The sequence below is a fragment of the Sus scrofa genome, chromosome 9 (assembly GCF_000003025.6).
Source record: "Sus scrofa isolate TJ Tabasco breed Duroc chromosome 9, Sscrofa11.1, whole genome shotgun sequence".
Taxonomy (NCBI): Eukaryota; Metazoa; Chordata; class Mammalia; order Artiodactyla; family Suidae; genus Sus; species Sus scrofa.
The window spans coordinates 133,141,262-133,161,643 of NC_010451.4; the positions used below are offsets into that span (position 1 = coordinate 133,141,262).

A 20,382-nucleotide genomic window follows, 5' to 3' on the forward strand; every position below is an offset into this window, starting at 1 on the left:
ATAAAGCAGGCCCGCTTTACGTCGCGCTTGTACGACAGGCGTTAAAACTTCCTGGTTTCCATTCCGCCCCCTGGCGACGCTCTTTGGAAGCACATGTACGCACGCCCATTTTTTCTCTGAGCCCCAGAAGGAAGGCGGACAGGCTTCGGCTTCCCCAGGTGGGTACAAAGGTGCGTGGTACTTTGCTCGTCACTTTCGGTTGTGAGAATCGGCCTGCGTAAACGTGTAGTAGTGGAGGTGGTTGAATGCAGTGCCTTTATATTATGCCACAATAAAAACGCAACCAGCCTTTAAGGGTGCGGGAGCATCTCAAGACTCCTCACAGCAGTTGACAAATAGGTCTTGTTCAAAAGCCTGCTATTTTAAATGAGAAAAGGGATGCTTAGAAAGGGTTACGTGCACACGAGCGAAAGAGGAGCTGGAAACCCAAGTCTGCTGCGACCACAGGTTTTTTCCCCTAGGATGTGCCACAGGTGTGGGGAGGCAAGGCTGAGATTCGCACCCTTGCCCTTCCCCTTCCCCTCATTTTACTGAAGTATTGCAGGATCCCCGGTAACTCATCTATTCCGACATTTTTCATGGTACTAGAGCAGAACTCCATCCGGAGAGGTAAAGTGATTTCCTAAGTCACCCAGAGAGACGGTGTTAGAGAAAGCAGTAAAGCCCAATCAGGTGTCCCAAGACCGAACTCGAAGCCGGACGGAGCACTTTCAAAGGGGAAGTAACTGGAGCTTCCACTGTGGCCCCGCGGATTAAGGACCTAACATGGTCTCCGTGAGGATGCAGGTTTGATCGCTGGCTTCCTTCAGTGGGTTAAACATTTGCCATGTAGTTCACAGGTGCAGCTCTGATCCGGTGTGGCTGTGGTGTAGGCTGGCAGTTACAGCTCTAATTTGACCCCTAGCCTGGGAACTTCCATGGCAGGTGCAGCCCTTAAAAAGAAAAAGAAAGGGCAGGGGTGGGGTGGGGGGTAGTAACTGTTCTATATCTTGATCATGGTGATAGTTACACCTTGTATAATTAAGAAAACAGTACGTTTGAAATTGGTACATTTTGGCTGTGGCTAGGCCAGCGGCTGCAGCTCCGCCTAGCCTGGGAACGTCCATATGCTGCAGGTTTGGGCCTAAAAAGCAAAATAAAATAAAATAATAAAATAAAACAGGTACATTTTAATGTAAGCAAATAATAACCTCAAGAAACAAAGAGAAAAAACAAACACCAACTGGACTTAACACTCCAGAAAGGTGTGTGCTCCTTAAAGACCGCAGTATCCACACAGAGAGACACTATTCCTGAGAGTAACTTACAGTGTCATGTCCTGTAAAAACAAAGTGCTTCTTCATAGACTGCAGAATTCACTTTAATGTTTAAGGTAGAACAAGAGCTTTCAAAGATAGCGTTCCCTGCCCTTGCTATTAGAGGAGCGCCTGTGGGAGCATTGGAGCTCTGTCCAATACCACGTCATGCCTCTAGAAGTTGCGATAGAACTATTCCAATCCTGTTCTTGGTGGTTTTAGTCACCGTTTCCTCCTCCTAATTAGATTCAGGGAGACCGGGGTGGGGTAGGGAGGGGAGGGAGGAAGAATCAAGAAAGTATGCAAACAGCAGGTAGTGCCAGCCGCTGGCCCAGCCAAGGAGCCCTTAAACAAACAGACATCTGTCTTCTGTCTAATTTCAAGATAAAAAGTACAGTCACTTATGTCAACAAAAGGCTGTTTGCAAAATGTCATCATATATTTGAAGGCACTCACCACAACATAACCTGGCGGTGACAATAAAGCCATCCTTTTTTTCTGCCCTCCCTCCATTCCAAGTGCCCCAGCTTCCCTCCCCAGAGGCAACCAGTGTCTTGGTGTTCTTCCAGAGATCTTCTATGAAAGAGCTATGCTCTTGAGGGCTTGAGGTGACGCCTTACTCTCTCCTGGTTTGCACGTCGTTGTCCTGTGGAAAGGTCTAGACGGTTCCCAGGTTTCGGACACAACTGGGCCCTGACTCCACCCACGAGGTCTCCTTCTTGGCACACTGAGCCATGGAGAAGGAGCCCGCCTCTGAAACTGTTTCTATTAGCCTTTGACAATGGAAAAGGGGCCGCTTGTGCAATTTTAACCCGTGCGTTCAGAATGTAAACCTTTTTGTTCCCGCCTCCAGGGAAAGTTCTTAGTAAAACCCACGCGAAGAAGATGCCTGTGCCAATTAGTAGAGTCCTTAGGAAGATGGTAAGAAGGCAGCATTGTTCTTCCCTTTCTTCTGCCCACACTCAGCCCTTCCTTTTCCCTCCTCCGAGCTTTTCCTTTTCCCTTCCCTTCAGGCGCTCAGTATTTTCACGGGGAAAAACAGTTCAGGAAATAATCTTTTATACTAGTTTGTAAAGAGATGCTGATGTTGCTTTTCCCTGGGTATTTTTCCATTCGGGGAGACCCCCTAGGATAATGATCTCAAGGGGTGGGAGGACGGCTGTCTCTTAGACAAGATTGTCAGACTATTCGGAAAGGTGTTAGTGTGTCTTTGTTAAATAACTTTTTCTTTGGAAAATTTCAAGTATACACCAAAGTAGACAAAATGGTACCAGGCCCCCCACATACCGATCCCTCAGCATCACCCCAAGAACATCTTGCTTCGTATGTACTCCTGCCCTTTACCCCTGACCCACTTTTTTATTTTATTATTTTGGAGCAAATCCCAGACATCCTATTTCATCTGTAAATAATTTTTAATATCTAAAAGATAAGCATTTTCTTCAACATAACCTCAGTGGCCCTATTTCACCCCAAGTAGGTGATAACAATTATTTAATATCATCATGTAACCTGTCAGTGTTCAAATTTCTAATTGTCTTTTAAATGCCATCTTTTTTTTTTTACACTGTTAGTTTCACGTGTTCTGCTGTTCACTGCATTTCTCCTGAAGACATCGTTGGATCTAGAACTTGGATCACACTTCAGCGTAGTTGCTGTTTCAGCCTCCATCAGGAGGTGTAGCTCATCTAGTTGCCTTTCATTTTGTGATGTTTCCAGTGATTGATAATTAGTGTCTAAATGTATTCATTCATTAGAGGTCACGTTCTAATCCTGTCATAAGGGAAAATATTCTAACACCATCATTTTTTTCTTCACTTACTTGCTGGACTCTTTCTGTGAAGACAGACTTCCTCTAAATTTCGTTTACCCAATGGTACTGTTTGTATAGGAAGGCAGAAGAAATGCTTGCTTCTCCCTTCAGTTACTAACTTCCAACATAAGGCGTCAATTCAGTAGATCTTCTAATGCTGACTGATCAAGTGTTTTGTTTTGGTTTTTGTTTGTTTTGTTTTTTGTCTTTTCTGGGGCCGCACCTGCGGCATATGGAGGTTCCCAGGCTAGGGGTCAAATTGGAGCTGTAGCTGCTGGCCTGTGCTAGAGCCACAGCAACACAGGATCCGACCCACGTCTTCAACCTACACCACAGCTCACGGCAACACCAGCTCCTTAACCTACTGAGGGAGGCCAGGGACCAAACCCACAACCTCATAGTTCCTAGTCGGATTTGTTAACCACTGCACCACGAAGGAAACTCCCAAGTATTTTTTTTTTTAAGTATAGTATCATTGTGAACTCATGGAGTGATGCACATTTTCGTCCCTTGCAAGTATTAGGGTGTATGTGGTTCGAAAGAGCTTGTTTGATATACAGCAATGTATTCAAGACGATAAACTACTTTCCAATGCAAAAGACAGAAAGTAAGCAGGACTCAGAGTTCCCGTTGTGCTTCATTGGGTTAAGAACCCAACTAGGATCCATGAGGATTCGAGTTCCATCCCTAGCCTCACTCAGTGGGTTAAGGATCCTGAGTTGCTGTGAGCTGTGGTGTAGGTCGCAGATGCAGCTCCTATCAGGCGTTGCTGTGGCTGTGGTGTAGGCCAGCAACTGCAACTCTGATTTGACTCCTAGCCTGGGAACTTCCATATGCCGCAGGTGTGGCCCTAAAAAGACCAAAAAAAAAAAAAAAAAAAAGAAGAAGAACAAGAACAAGAAGAAAGAAATTAAGTAAGCAGGACTCTTAAGATTTTCAGCAGAGCAGGAAAGAAAAGGTGGGGGGAGGGGAGCACAGTTTGAGGACAGAGGTCAGATACTGGAGATGTTTGTGTTTTGAAACTTAAGTGATAAGTGATAACAAGGGCAGGTGGGTTCAAAATGTGTTGACAGGGAGCCATACAGTCATCCAAAGGTATGACTCTCTAATGATGAAAGCTCGCCACCTCAGCTACTGACTGGGAAGGTTCTGGCGAAGGCGTGTGTGCACTGGTGCATCTGGTTCCTCCCAGAGGCCTTAAATCAGCCAGCCTCCTACGTGTAAGACTAGCTCCTCCACCACATGAAGACACATGTGTCTCTGCACCCCCAAAGCAAGCCAGCTTCTCCCTGAGAGTGCTGGCCGAAATAAGTCTCTTGCTATCCTTATCATGAGATGAGCCTGTATATCTAGTCACTTGTGATGGAGCATGATAATGTGAGAAAAAAGAATATATATGTATGTGCGACTGGGTCACCTTGCTCTACAGTAGAAAATAGACAGAACACTGTAAACCAGCTATAATGGAAAAAAATAAAAATCATTTAAAAAAAAATGAGCCTGTTTATTCACTTAAAAGATTTTTTGTGCTAAACGCCACGTGCCCACATACTAACACCTGAGGCTAGGAGAAAGAGTCAGATCCATGCCGACTTCTTCAAGGCACTCTCAGCCTCGTCCAGGTATAGATAAGTATGCAGGCTATTACGGTGCCCTGTGATAGACGCTGGATGCTGAGGAACCAGCAGGGGGGTGTGTGGGGGTGGGGGGAGGGGATCTGCTGCCCTTGAGCATCTGTCACGTCCATCGAACATCAGCACCCAACTCAAAAAAAATTAATCTTGGGTCTAGATCTTGGGCTGCGCGCGTTGCTTCCGCTGGCTTCATGAACAGCGTGTGTGAGTGCTCAAGACGGGCTGTGAGGGATACAGAACAACAGGAAGGAGAAAGCTGGGTGGTCCTCGGATTCCATGGTGTTTACTGTGGAGGAGGCGACGAGCCCCCTGGGCAGCGTAATTTCAGAAGAGATTGTGTCTGAGAAAAGAAAAGCTTTGCAATGCACTTCAGTGCCCTCTCTAACTTAAAAATGGTAAAATATTACACACGGTCCTACCCATTCTATTCATCTGTACCCGTAAGAACTACTCATAGTCCAACCCAGAGCCTGGCGTGGTACCCAGAGCCTTTAATAAGTACGCTTCCTCATCAGAGGTTGATTTATACTAGACCTGGCCTAAAACTGCCATATTTTATCAGACTGTCTTCATCTGACTGAGAACAAGCCTAAAATGCTGAGCTGGAGGGGATAAAGTTCGCCCCCATCGCCCTCTCTAGTGGGATGTTGGTACAACTACACTGTCTTTCACGTGTTCTGGCCATGTCTCTGCAGGCAAACATTCATTCATCAAACATTTTCTAAACAGTACCTGTGTTCATGTCATAACGCTGGGTATTAAGGATCTCAAAAGCTTAGACCTCAGGCTTTCTCCTTGAAGATCTAGTTGGGGAGACAAAGCAGTGAACAAATAAGCGCATTGCCATGGGCTAAATAAACGCTGTCTTGGAAGGATGTGCAGAGGGCTTTTGGAACCGCAAGGATAAACCCATCCTGCTATGGAAGAGAGATGAGGGGTCATGGGAGATACGTGCAGGATGCACCGAGTCAGGGTTTTCTGGGAACTTCCAGGGAGAGTGGGGGAGCAAGAGCGGTGTGGAAAGTTGTGTTTGGAGATGTGCCTGTGGTCCATGTTGCTGAGGTGGGGGGGGAGGGGGAGAGGGGAAGGTTGGAGAATCAGGCAGGTGAGGCGTCAGTCCTTCCGTGCTGGGAAGTTGAGGCCCAGTCCCCCACAAGGAGAGGAGCCATTAAAGGATTTCCAGCAAGGAGGCCGTATGAACAGACTACACCTTTAGAGAAGTCACAGTGGTGTCTGTGTGGGTGACAAGCATATGACGTCTTCCTTTTGGACACCTCTCTGCAACGATCAGTTTGCTATTGATGCTGCCCACAAAGACTTCGGAGACTTTTTCTTTCTTCCTCCCTTCCTTCCTTCCTCCCTTCCTTTCTCTCGTTTTTTTTTTTTTTTCTTTTTAGGGCCGCACCTGCAGCATATGGTAGTTCCCAGGCTAGGGGTCGAATCGGAGCTGCAGCTGCTGGTCACAGCCACAGCTACAGCCACAGCAACGCAGGATCCAAGCCACATCTGCAACCTATGCCACAGCTCACGGCAATGCCAGATCCTTAACCCCCTGAGGGAGGCCGGGGATCGAACCTGCGTCCTCATGGATACTAGTTGGGTTCTAAAACTGCTGAACCACAAGGAGAACTCTTGACTTTTTCATGTTTTTATCAAATGCTTCCTCCTACTTGTCAACATTTCTTGGAACTAGCATTGCAAATCTCTCCTGATAGAATCATCGCAAGTGGAGACAGAGGTGAATACAGTTTATGAAGTGCACACCACCAGCACCACCCAAGCGGGTTCCTGTGTGGGCCTGGAAGCAACCTGAGGGGATGACATGGGCCAGCCTAATGGGTCCCGCCCCCCATCGCTGTTAACTGCTCCGCTCTCCCCTTGTTCCCGTGGCTCAGAGCCCCTGTGTCCATCTGCCCAGCCAATGTCACCATCTTCCAGTCACACGTTAAGCTTGAGCTTCCTATCAGACGTCTGAGGGGAGAGGCTCCGGAGGTGGTGAGACACGTGGGCCCATCCGGGGTTCACGGGAAACCCGGTGGGCGTGGTCAGCATGTGACTCAGACTGAATGAGATCCGGTCGTGTAAATATCCCGGCGGATCCTGAGCCCTGGGGCTTTGTAAATTTCAGAGGCCACGGGGATGAGGGTGAACCAGCAAGGCGACGGAGAGGGAACAGCCACTTGGGGAGTAGGAAAGCTGGTGCTGTCCCCCATTCACTGACCCATCTTTCTCAGGAAAGGGTGCTGGGACCTCCCTCTGGTGCTGCAGGTTAGGGATCCGGCCATGTCACTGCTGCGGCTCTGGTTGCTGCTGTGGTGGAGGTTTGATCCCTGGCCTGGGAACTTCCACATGCCTTGGGTGTGCCCCCCCCCAAAAAAAAAAGACTGAGGGTACTAGACTCTGTTGGGTCTGGATTAAATCTCAGTCGTGTACTAAGTACTAAATGGTTGACACTTCATATATGCCAGTGGGGCTAGTACAAGACCGGGAGGGTATTTGTTGAGTCGTCACTGACTGCACTGCAGCACACTAGGCGTGTGTCGAGTGCTAAGGGAGTTTATGAGAAAGAGTGAAATAAGGGCCCAGGCCTCAGGGAGCTCAGAGTCCAGAGGGAAGGAGCAGTCCTAGAAGTCGATGATTCTCCATGACATCACGAGGTGATGTATTGTTGAATGAAAGTATGAGCCATACACCGAGAGGACAGAGAGGAGGGGGGGTTAGTCCCACCTGCGGTGTCCTGATTTAAATGTGGTGTTTTTCTTTCTCATTCATCTTTACAGGCCATTTTGCCCATGAAATAAATTCATGACTCTTCTGAGCACCACCAATCAACCTTTGTGACAGTTTATGAGAATGCTTTTTCTTTAGGAGAAGAGAAGTGGGGGGGGGGGTCCCTGGTGGCTCAGCAGGCTAAGGACCCAGCCCCATCACTGCTGTGGCTCAGGTCACTGCTGTGGCTCGGGTTTGCTCCCTGGCCTGGGAACTTCCCCATGGCGTGGATGCAACTAACTAACTAACTAAATAAAAGGGAAAAATCCGCAGGATGTAGACCAGGGCCCTACTTTTTAAGAAATGAAGTTCAGAATTATCATCTTGAATGAAATTCCATCTGGAGTTGCCTCAGCCCAGATCCACAGCAGCTGCTGTGTTCTCCCACCTTTGACTGTTGGCAGATCGCATCACAGGCTTAACCACTGAGCCTGTTACACCGGGCGCGGGAGTCGTCTGTGAGCTTAATCTTTTTCCTTAGGTGATGATTTACCTTCCATCTGGGGGAGAGCCTTTCCTCTTCATGTAGTGAAACCCCAAGAATGTCAGCCTTTCTCATATTTAACAACCATGCATTTCTCAGGAAGATTTTCTGGCATCTTCCCGTGCTTTTTATTTCTCCTTGTTTCCCCCTCTGTGCATTTATTCTGGTTAGAACCAAACATTTTATTTATTTATTTATTTATTTATTTTTGCTTTTTAGGGCCCCACCCGCGGCATGTGTAGGTTCCAGGCCAGGGGTGCAATCGGAGCTACGGCTGCCAGCCTACCCCACAGCTCACAGCAACGCCGGATCCTTAACCCACTGAGCGAGGCCAGGGATCGAACTTGTGTCCTGATGGATGCTAGTCGGGTACGTTAGCTGCCCAGCCATGATGGGAACTCCTAGAACCAAACATTTTGGAAATCAGATTTGTAACTAAGGTGTCCCCGTGAACTCCCGCGCTGATCCCACAGAGGCAGACGGCAAAGCCACGTGTGAGCAGACGTTGGGCAGAGCGGAGAATTACCCTCACTCGGCAGCTCACCTCCAGCTCCGCCTGAAGACATGACGGGATATGGAACCAGATGACTTTCTGAATCGTTGTGTCCTCCAATCCAAAAGTCACTGTAACCGCGGTCCCCTTGATGGCAGGTGGATGACAGCGAATGTATTCGGGACAAGGCAGGAAAGGAGATGAGGGCAGCTGGCCTGAGTGTTGAGCCTCGTCAGCTTGGATACAAGGAGGACCTTCTATCCAACCACCCAGGAACAGACCCCGGGGAATAGGTGTCTGTTTTTCAGAAAACAAAAAGACATTAAAAATCATTCAAAGAAAAAAAAAAAAAGGCAGGGGATTATGTAGCCCCGATTTTAAAAGGAAGAAAACTCTAGTCCTTTGAGTTCCTGCTGTGGCACAATCGGATTATGGGCGTCTCTGTAGCCCCAGGACACAGGTTTGATCCCCAGCCTGGCACGGTGGGTTAAAGGATCCGGTGAGGCTGCAGCGGCAGCATAGGTTGCAACTGTGGCTAGTAGGATCTGATCCCTGGCCCAGGAACTCTATATGCCGAGGGGCGGCCAGAAATGAATAACAAAAACAAAAACAAAACAAAAAATGTCTAACGCTTTCTTTCAGAAAAGAAAGTTAAGGAGTTCCCTGGTGGCTCAGCAGGTTAAGGATCTGGCACTGTGAATGATGTGGCTTGTGTCACTGCTGTGGTGTGGGTTTGATCCCTGGCCCTGGGAAATTCTCCATGCTGTGGGCATGACAAAAAAAAAAAAAAAAAGAGAAAGAAAGAAAAAGAAAGGAAGGAAGGAAGAAAGAGGTTTCAAGTTTTATTTCCTATGAAGCGTATATATGTTATTTGAAGAATAATTATTCTTCAAAGCTGTCCCTGTGCTTCAGCCTTTAACTAAAAAGACAGATTCTTTTTTGGGGGTAGGGGGCAGGCACAGTTCCTGCAGCATGTGGAATTTCCTGGGCCAGGGATTGAACCCAAGCTGTAGTTGCAGCCTGTACTGCAGCTGCAGCAACACCAGATCCTTAACCTGCTGCTCCCCAAGGAACGTCCAAGACTGAATCTCCTTTAATGTAGGAATCCTAAGGACACCGAGTACAATGGCCTGAATATTTGTGTCCACCCTCCCTCCTGACAAATTCCTATGTGGAAACTGACCCCCAAGGCGATGGTATCTGGAGCTGGCACCAGTGGAAAGGGATTAGATCATGACAGCGGAGCTCTCATAAATCGGATTAGTGCCCGTATAAAAGGGACTCCAGGGAGCAAGATCATCTCCTGTACCATGGGAGGACACAGCAAGAAACGGCCTTCTAAGAACTTAGAAGTGAGTCTTCACCAGGCACCAAAGCTTCATGGACTTCCCAGCCTCTGTAACTCAGAAATAAATGCCTTTTTTTTTTTTTTGTCTTTTTGCCTTTTCTAGGGCTGCACCTGCTGCATATGGAGCTTCCCAGGCTAAGGGTCGAATCAGAGCTGTAGCCGCCAGCCTACACCACAGCCATAGCAACTCAGGATCCAAGCCTTGTCTGCAACCTGCACCACATCTCATGGCAATGCCGGATGCTTAACCCACTGAGCAAGGCCAGGGATCAAACCCGCAACCTCATGGTTCCTAGTCAGGTTCGTTAACCACTAAGCCACGGCGGGAACTCCAATTGTCCATTGTTTATAAGCTACCCAGGCTATGGGATTTTGTTATAGCAGCCAGAACAGACTAAGACACCAGTGAGTAGATTGGCAAGAAGTCCGGTCTTTCCTCTGATTTGGCCAAGTCCCTCAATGATGCTGACTCAGTCCAAAGGGTCAGACCTGGTTATGCCTTATGGTGCAGGACATATCAGTGGCCTTGTCACAACCGTCTGTCACTGAGCCTCTCATTCATCTAGTTCATCTAACAGGTTCTGGTGACTGAATCTCAGAGACTAGATCTGTGATGCTCAGTAGGAGCTGTTACCATGGCGCTGTCCAAGCCAAAGTTCCTATGAAATTGAACAAACCAGCAAGGGGGGAGGAGAAGGCTCTGCTGCTCCCAGATGAGTGGGCGTGGGGGGTGCGCTGCAGGGAGAAGAGCAGGCTGACAGGTCAGGCCCCGAGGTTCTGAGGTCCAAGGCTCTTCTTTTCTCTCATGATTTCCAAAGAGTCTACGGCAGGACCAACATAAAGCTACTGAAGACAGAATTGGGGTGACAGGGACATTTTATAACCTCTAGCTGATGTGCCATCATTGGAGTCTCCTGTCTAAAACTCTCGAAACTTCAGCCGGCTTGGGAGGTCTTGTCCTGCCACAGTAACTACAGAGAACATTTCGGTAAGTTTTGACAATCGAGTTAACAGGCCAGATAAAAATCTTACAGTGGGCATGCCAGGAGCCCCAGAGCTGGCTGCTGAGCGCCCTGGGGACCCAGAGGGAGACAGACATTCGCTTGGCACAAGCCAGTGAGTAATGCTGACGCTCCCCGCCGTGGGCCACCTTCAGGGAAGGAAACAGTGTGGATCTTCCTGTGCAGGAGCTGCTCACTCCCTGGGGAAAAAGCAGAAGGATGCACTCCTGGAAAGAAACCATGAGGACAGCAGACCTCCGGAGGGGGCCTCTGGGCGTGAACTTTAGCTGCCCTGGTTACCGCCTGGGACCGGCTTCCTTCGGGGAAGATGCAAACACACCCTCCCGCCAGGCGCTCTGCACCACGACAGCCTGATTCTTGGAATCCAGGATGAGTTTGCTCCTAGTGGTCAGGGCATTTGGGTAGACAGGTGAGAGGGCAGCAGCTGGCATCTCTTCTGTCTGGGCTGGAGCTCGGGTCGCCAACTCCAGCTTTGAATGTTCATCAGGTGTTTTCCACCTAGGAAAAAAGGCACAGACAGGTACCTTCCAGCAGAGGGTGGCTACTGTGCCCAGAGAGCTGGGAGCCTTGTTGTGGTGAAAGTCATCTGGACAAGTGAAAAAAAAAAAAAGAAAAAAAAAAGGGAGTTCCTGTCGTGGCGCAGTGGTTAACGAATCCGACTAGGAACCATGAGGTTGCGGGTTTGATCCCTGGCCTTGCTCAGTGGGTTAACGATCCGGCATTGCCGTGAGCTGTGGTGTAGGTTGCAGACTCGGCTCAGATCCCGCGTTACTGTGGCTCTGGCATAGGCCCGGCGGCTACAGCTCCGATTGGACCCCTAGCCTGGGAACCTCCATATGCCACGGGAGCGGCCCAAGAAATGCAAAAAGACAAACAAACAAACAAACAAACAAAAAACACCAAATCTAAGTCACGGCTGGGCTGCCAGGGACGTCTACCCTGGTGTTAGATTCGGAGAAGCTGCCCATGTCCTGGCAGAAGGAGGTAGGTGTTTCCTACAAGAAGGGAAGTCTCCCCGTTTCCTATGGCACTACAAGCAAAATGGCTTTTAATTGTGTTAATTACAACAACAGAGCGCTTCTCAGGAGCTTTTCATCTTCAAAGGGACTCCAGGACAGAGCCTTACCGGTTGACATGAAAGCCTTGGGAGTTTCAGAATTGAAGTCCAAAGTCAGAGGGCCCCGCACCGTGTGGGAAAGGCAATGCCCCAGGAATTCTCCTGCTTCAGAGTGGGGAGCAGGTCAGGGAAGCGGTGTGTGTGTGTGTCCAGAAACTGGGGCTTGCCTCCCTGCAGTTGGAGAGGCAGGGGGATGCAGTGTCGGTTTCAGTCTAGTTCTCCCCAGCCCTGCCCCCTGTACTGGGGTTGCCCGATAAATACAGGACACACAGGTAAATCTGAATTTCAGATAAGCAGAAAGTGTGTGGATGCACTATGAAATTGTTTGTTGCTTACACACAGGTGTGCAGGTGCGCGTGCACACACACAGCACCATGAGCCATCAGAGGCTGGGCTTCCTACCAATAGGCTCCTACTGAGAGCTCAGCAAGTTGGGGCGTGTTCCCCCAGGGCCATAGGGAACCAGCACTCTCCAGACCTGCCCAGACCCAGCCTCTCTCCCCCCCTCCTGTGGGAATGCGAGAGAGTCCCCCGTCAGCTCTCCAGGGCGGGGACTCGGCCGGGCTGCTGGGCAGGCAGGCCAGCCTTCCCAACTCCTGTATCTGCCTTGGATTTGAGGGTGACAGCCTCAGGGATGGCATGTCTCAAGCTCCCCTTCCTTCCCCTCCTGTCTTCCTTTCTTTACACCCTGAAAGCCACCCCACCACCCTGGAGCTTCAGGGAGAAGCCCAGGCCACCCACCTGCCCCCATCCCCCTGAACTGTTGGAATAGAAACTCCTCCGTGACAAAAAAACAGAGGGAAGTGGTCACTGGGCTGAGAGGAGCTCCCTGCCTGGGCAGAGGAATCCAGGCCGCCAGGGCGAGTCTGGGCCTGAGCTAGAAATGCTGCCGGTTTCCCGGGCTGGGCAGGAAGAGGAGACAAGCTGCCACTTGCCAGGTGCAGAATAGCAACTGGGAGGTGGCCATGCCGGCTCCAGCTCCGAAACAGCGAAACTCTCGGGGCCTCCAGACATTGACGCCCTCAGACAGAGATTCCCAGGACCCCAAAACTCCAGATCCAGCCCCTGGGCTCAGTTGGTCAGGGTCAAGGACAGAGTGCATTGCCTTCTGCACGCCCCCAGGACAGACAGATGGTCACACACATTCACATCCTGGGCTCTTACTTCAGGCCTGTGGGCAAGATCAACATTCCAAGGCTGGGTTCCCTGCATGACGGAAAGGGCACAGAGTCAGGCAGATCGGCCAGGCCAGCTGCCTACTCACCATTTACCAGCTGAGTGACCTTGGATAAGACTTTTAAAAAAATTAAATTGAAAAAAAAAATCCCCTGAGATTTTGAAAATAAATCCATTGAAGGACAATGGATGTGTGTGGGATGAATTGGCTGGCCCGCGATGCCAGCACAGGGGGCTCCGGTACTGAAGGCAGAGTGCTGAGCCACGACTGCTCCTTGAAATACGAGGTTTGGGAAAAAGTCCAGAAATTGGTCAACTACTCTTAGAATCGTATGGCAGAAGAACAACTATCCCCTGTGAATCGTAGGAGTTGGTAAAAACATGCAAGTGTTTCCTTCCTTTCTAGTCCTTTCTTAATGAGTTAAAAGTATGTGAGTATATGAATAAAACATGACAATTCATGGGCATCATTCAAATCATAACCTGCCATTTGGGAGTGTGTTGAGCACTGAACAATAGATGTTTCTTGACTGACTAACAAACCTACTGTCTGATTTGAGGAAGGGAGGAAGGAAGGAATGAAGCGTTGAATTTATGTCATCAGTAGATCTTAGCACAAATCCTGACTTTTATTTATGTTGTGTTATGTTATGTTATGTTATTTTGCTTTTTAGGGCTGCACCTGTGGCATATGGAATTTCCCAGGCTAGAGGTCGAACTGGAGTTGCAGCTGCCAGCCTACACCACAGCCACAGCAACTCGGATCCGAGCCGCATCAGTGACCTGCACTGCAGCCCATGGCAACACCAGATCCTTAACCCACTGATCAAGGCCAGGGATCGAACCTGCATCCTCGTGGATACTAGTCGGGTTCATAACCTGATGAGCTGCAACAGGAACTCCCCTGACTCTTATCTGAGAAACGGCAAACACTGATATTCTATTTCCCCAAATCCCCTTTCCCTGGCTCTACTATTTTCCCACCTCCTTTCATTTCTACTACTTATGCGGCAGCCATGCCCTGCTCTGCTAATAATGTTTGTAAATGGTAAACTAGAGCAGAAAACGCTTTGAAGCTACCTGGTATCCCTAGGGATTTAATCAGCTAGGCCCCTGGCCTGCAAGATCTGATGGGTCCTTCTTTGGATTTGAAAGGTCCAGGAGAAACCGCCACTTTTAGCAGCTCAACGTTTTGCAGGTGTCACTGTGCTGGGGAGGAACAGGTGGTGAGTGGGGCACCTCTTCCCTGATTCCTAGGTCTGAACAAGATAAGAAAGAGAAAACGGTCCCAGCGTGTGGGATCAGAAGCTTCCCAGGGGAGTTAAAACCAGGTAGGTGAGCCCCACACAGGGCCTTGGGACTGTCCGCAGGGTGTGGATAGCGGACAGGAGGTCATGTGAGGGTCTAATGAAGGCCCTTCTTTACTTGTCTACTCTTATTCCATCTTAGTCCATCTCTCTTGCAAGACATTTTGTCTATTTCCAAGTTCAGAGATTTGAACTTGAACCTGAGTATGGCCATTTCCCAATGTCATCTATTATTCTCTGTGAACCTCAGTTTCCTCAAGAGTAACATAGGAATGCTAATAACTAACCCACACATATTCATTTAGCAAACGTGTCTACGGTGTGCCAGGCCCTGTAGCGAGTGCTGAGAACACAGTGGAAAGAAGAGAAATTCGCTGTCCTCCTGGAGCTTATTTTCATTCTAGGCAGAAGCCCCCAAAGGGCAACTCCTATGGGAGGTTTTATATGGCTCATGCAACTAAAACTAGAACAAACTTGTTGCAAACATAAAAAGTTGGAAGATTTTTACACAGAAATCTAGAATTCCTAGTGGCAAAACTGGGCCTGTTTCTGCACAGCAGCCATCAGCCTGCTGACTGCTTCCTTTCAAAGGAGAGCACGCTCCCCAGGTAGTCTCAGCATTCCCAGACACTCTTACCCTGCTCGAACCTAAACAGTATTTTTGTGTATTTGTTTGTTCACCTAAAACCCTTCAATGCTCCCTCACTTCCTCCTCAAATAGGAGAAAGTCCAGCTTTTTTTTTTTTTTGTCTTTTTAGGGCCACACCTGCGGCATATGGGGGTTCCCAGGCTAGGGGTTAAATCGGAGCTGTAGCTGCTGGCCTACACCACAGCCACAGCAATTCCAGACCCTCAACCCACTGAGCAAGGCCAGGGATTGAACCTGCGTCCTTATGGATGCTAATCAGATTCGTTTCCGCGAGCCACGATGGGAACTCCAAGAAAGTCCAGCTGAATATGACATTCAAGGCCTTCCGATCTGTCTCCTGCCTAATTCATCCTATAAATTCTACCCTCCGGGAAACTAGTTTCCCGACCACCCCATGTGGTACCTATGAACACTTGCAATGCTAGTCTCTTTACCCAAAATGACTTTTTGTTCTGTTTTGATATTGAGCTTTAAAGCTCATCTTAAACAGCTTCCTCCCCCATTGTGCGGATTTCCTGTAAAGAAATATGCCCAGAGGGTCACATAGGCTGGAGACCCTCAGAGCGGCAAATGGTTCACTGGAGGCCAAAGGGACCACTTGGGATTGTTCTCCATCTTGTTGTGGACTCAGTGACAACTTGTAAAGAACCTCAGCTTTCCCTACAAATGGGGACAAACTGTCAGCATTGAATGAAATAATGTCGAAGTGCATGGAGAACAGACCTGTGTTTGCCAAGGGGGTAGGGATGGACTGGGACTCTGGGGTCAGAGGAAGCAAGCAGTTAGGTTTAGCTTGGATGGACGATAAGGTCCGACTGGAGAGCACAGGGAACTAGATCCCATCTCCCGGGACAGACCGTGATGGAAAATGGTATTTTTAAAAAAGAATGTGTATATGTGTGTATGTACATGCGTACGTATGTATATATATGACTGAATCACTTTGCTGTACAAATTGGCACAACACTAAATCAACTGGACTTTAGTAAAAAATTGAAAAATTATGAAAAATAAAAGACAACTAAAAAAAGAAGTGGAAGTGAAATGAGACAATACTTTAAAAAAGCTATTTGAATGGAATTATTGGTGCTGGATAAGTATCTGCTATTATTCCAGTTATTATTTCAAGTGGCGGCACTCCATCAAGATGATAGGTTAGCAGCCGCCCCGTGTGTTCAGGGATGAGGAGTCTTTTAGGGATGCTGGGTAGTGGAATAGTAAGAGGGGTGATTAGACAGAGAGTTGAGGACCAGCAAGGAGCCTTCCAACTCGTCTCCCTGCTTGGCCCTTTTCCCCCTTCTCTCCATCCTTCTTGTTTTTTCTTTTTATGGCTACACCTGTGGCATATGGAAGTTCCCAGGCTAGGGGTCAAATCAGAACTGCAGCTGCCGGCCTACACCACAGCCACAGCCATGGCAACACCAGAGCTGAGCCACATCTGCGATCTACACTGAAGCTTGCGGCAACGCCGGATCCTTAACCCCTGAGTGAGGCCAGGGATTGAACTCGCATCCTCACAGATTCTATGTCAGGTTCTTAACCCGCTGAACTCTCAGAGAATGTTTCTGAAATCACAGTAGGAGAGTTAACCTGTCAGGGCTCGCAAAAGGCTATAGGATAGCTTCGGGTGGGGGTGGAAGCTGGGGGGCAGGACCATCACGAGAGCAGAAGGATACACACGTGGAAGTTTAAACAGCGGGCTTCAGGAGGAATAGAAGACCACGCTAGGAGGCAGTAAGCTCCTGAGGGCAGGGATCTTGTCTGGCATATAGGAGGCGCTGAGTAAATATTTCCGGAAGGATGAGTGAAGGAACGATGCTTGGGTCTCGTGTGGGTTGTGGACCCAGGGCTCTGGTTTGGTTCCTCCTTAGAAAAGATCTGAACCTGTTCTGCTCTTGACTCTGATGCGCTCCCGGCCGGGGGTTTCAGGCCATCAACACTGAACCCTCTTATCTGCACGTACACCTTCCCTTCCTTCCTGGGCTGGGCTAACCCTCCACGGCACTTAGTCAGCTTGTAGGCCTCGCGTCCCAGACAAACGGGGATTCAGGCCGTGGGGACAGAGGTGAGGGTCAGGCGATAGATGTCTAGGGAGGGGTCCAGCTTGGATGAGCTTTCTGAATGCTGTTCAGCTAGCGGGTGAAGGGATGTGGAGAACTCAGCATGGAAACTAGAGGCCAGTCCAGAGCCCTCAGAAGCGTGGCCGTCCCCGTGGACACCATCTTTACCTCCCGAGGAGCCACCGGTTACTGAGTAGGAGCCTAATCCAGGCCGAGGCTTGGGGTGCGGCCCAGGTGACGAGAAGGGGCCCACAGTGGGGGGTGGGGGGGGAGGTGGGGCTGGGGCTTGGTCAAAGAATCCCTCGTTTGTGCCCTCCTTCGTCTGTCCTTTCGTCAGCGACATCTGCTCAGAGGAATTCTTCACCAGGCGCTGAGGCCGCTGCTTGGCCCTTGCCCTGGATCCCATCAAGAGAAATGAGGCATGTCACATCCTCGCTGCCCCAAGAATAAATACACAGCAACTCACTTCTGCTTCCTTCAGGTCTTTATGACATGAATGCCCGGTGCCCAGAACTGTGCCAGATCTTTGTGTAAAGGGGCCGGGAGGGTGCTGCCGTGGAGAAAAAAAGAACATTTTCGGCTTTACTCGCTTGCTTTACGTATTTCATTTCATCCTTTGGTCAGTCCCGAGAAATAGGCAGTGTCCTCATGCATGAGATGGGCACGCGAAGGCCCAGCCAGCTCACAGAGCTAGGAACTCAGAGAGGGGACACTTGGGACAAGTTTGGACTAATTCCAAAGCATGGGTTGTTCTTCTAAGGACATCAGTGCTGCCTCTAGAATTTGCTCAAAGAACTCGGAACTGTTAGAATGAGAAGGTGATTGCGGAATTTGTTCAGCTCTTTCAGATGAACGAGCTCAGGCTCAGACAGTGACAGTGACAAGTTCCGCTATCACTGAGTACCAAAGAACACCCTGACACCCAGCTCTCTCCTGACTCCCCAGCACCTTTTCTTTAAAAAAAAATAGGGAGTTCCCTGATGGCCTATTGGGTTAAGGATCCAGTGCTGTCACTGCTGTGGCAAGGGTTTTGATCCCTGGCCTGGGAACTTCCACATGCGAAGGGCATGGCCCTGTGCCCCCCGACCCCAGGTCATGATAATATTTTTCTTTCTTTCTTTTTTTCTTTTTTTGTCTTTTTGCCTTTTCTAGGGCCACTCCTGCGGCATATGGAGGTTCCCAAGCTAGGGGTCTAATCAGAGCTGTAGCCGCAGGCCTACACCACAGCCACAGCAATGCCAGATCCTTAATCCACTGAGCAAGGGCAGGGATAGAACCCGCAACCTCATGGGTTCCTAGTTGGATTCGTTAACCACTGAGCCACGACGGGAACTCCTATGATAATACTTTTCTTAAATAGTATGCATATCTGCTTTGAAAACCAAATAGTACTGAAGGCTTTTTGTTTTGTTTTGTTTTGATTTATTTTATGGCCACAGCCACAGTATATGGAAGTTCCCAGGCCAGGGATCAAATCCAAACCACAGCTGCAACCTGCGCTGTAGCTACAGCAACACGGGATCCTTTAACCCACTGCATCAGGCTGGAGATCGAACCTGTGTCTCCGCAGCAGCCTGGAGCCACTGCAGCCAGATTCTTAGTCCCCTATACCACAGCACAAGCTCCAGTATTGAACGCTTTGTAATCAAAACATCAGCCCTCCCCACTCCTTTTTTTGTGTTGAAATAATATTTCATCTCCTAATATTGTCTGTTGAAATCTCTCATCTCTTCTTATCTCCCTGCCCGTATGCTTTTGTCCTTTCTTAACCTTGCGTGTTAATATCTTTTTTCCCCTTCATTGTCATTTTACCGGGGGGGGAGAGAAGAGACAAAACACATTTGGTCAATCGCTCTCATGGAACACAAGTCCAGTTTCTCCCCACGCTGCTCCCCAAAGATTCTGTTTCCCCAGATAAGTCATTTTTCTGAAGTCAACACATTGTGCGGGGCTCGTGGAATTCACCCTGCACCCAGCCGTGTGCCAGGAGCTCCCGGCTGATAAGAGATCCCCTCTGGCCTTGCCTGGCTGCCCTCAAGGACTGGCTGGGGCCCGAAGAGAATGATTTCCAGGAGGACACAAAGGGCAGATGACGGCAGTAACGAGCTCTCCCATCCGGACAGCCCTGTCCCATTTCAGAGCGCTTTCATGCCCGCGGTCTCATTTCACAGCTGCAGATGGTCGCAGGCTAGGCCATCTGACCATGAAGTCAAATTAGGGCACTGCTCTGTCCCAACAGGGCAACGTATTTGAAATTAGGATGATGACCCCATAGCAGCAAAGGCAACAACCAGTATGCATCACAATTCAGACTGTCCGAGTTCCTGTCGTGGCTCCTCCAGTTAAGGACCCAACATTGTCTTTATGAGGATGTGGGTTCGATCCCTGGTCTCCCTCAGTGGGTTAAGGATCTGGCATTGCTGCAAGCTGCAGTGTAGGTCGCAGATGTGACTCTGATCTGGTGTTGCCATGGCTGTGGCATGGGCTGCAGCTGCGGCTTTGATTGGACCCCTGGCCTGAGAACTTCCATATGCCATAGGTACAACCATAAAAAGAAAAAAAAAATTTAGACTGTGGTTAAGGCAACATGTTAGGCTCATCTGCAGTCCTAGTACCTTGAAACACTTGATGGATCCAGAGATAAAGCAGAGCGCAGGAGGGACCAGGGGTTGCCCTGATGAGCGCCAGAATGCTCTTCCAGAGGCTGGCTGGGGTCTGAGTTCCTCTGACAAAGCACAGAACTGAATTGTTTAGCTTGACGTCCCCACCCTTCTTTAGCAGCCCCTCAGACATGCAGCCCCTTCTCAGAGGTTATGTGCTATCACTGGTAACAGGGACACTAAACTCTCCACAGTATCAAGCCATTGGCAAGGTTCCAGCTGCCATGCCCTCTACTCTGCCAGAAAGAGAGCGGGATTTATTGTTACGTGACCCAAATGCGTCTGATAATAGAGGCTAAAGCCTCAGGGTGGTGAGAGGGACCCCTCCTCACCAAGTCAGTGGCCGCAGAACCAGAGAGGGAATTCCCTGATGCCCCGTGGTTGTGAATCAGGGCTCCTGTGCTGAAACCTACATCCCACTGCCTGAAACTTGGACTCACAAGTGAGTCAGCAATGCCCCACCTGATCGAAACACTGGGAATTACTGCAGGCTCAAGCCGCACTGGGGATGTCTGCATCCCGAGACAGCTCTTTTGAGAACACAGAACTAATTCC

At 49.2% G+C, this 20,382-nt stretch overlaps 1 long non-coding RNA gene across 1 annotated transcript; it reads left to right on the forward strand.

The window, feature by feature from the left end:
- Window positions 23-3,273, forward strand: LOC102159985. Its single transcript, XR_305746.3, has 3 exons — window positions 23-158; window positions 2,149-2,216; window positions 2,870-3,273. It is a non-coding gene; the product is annotated as an uncharacterized LOC102159985 (long non-coding RNA).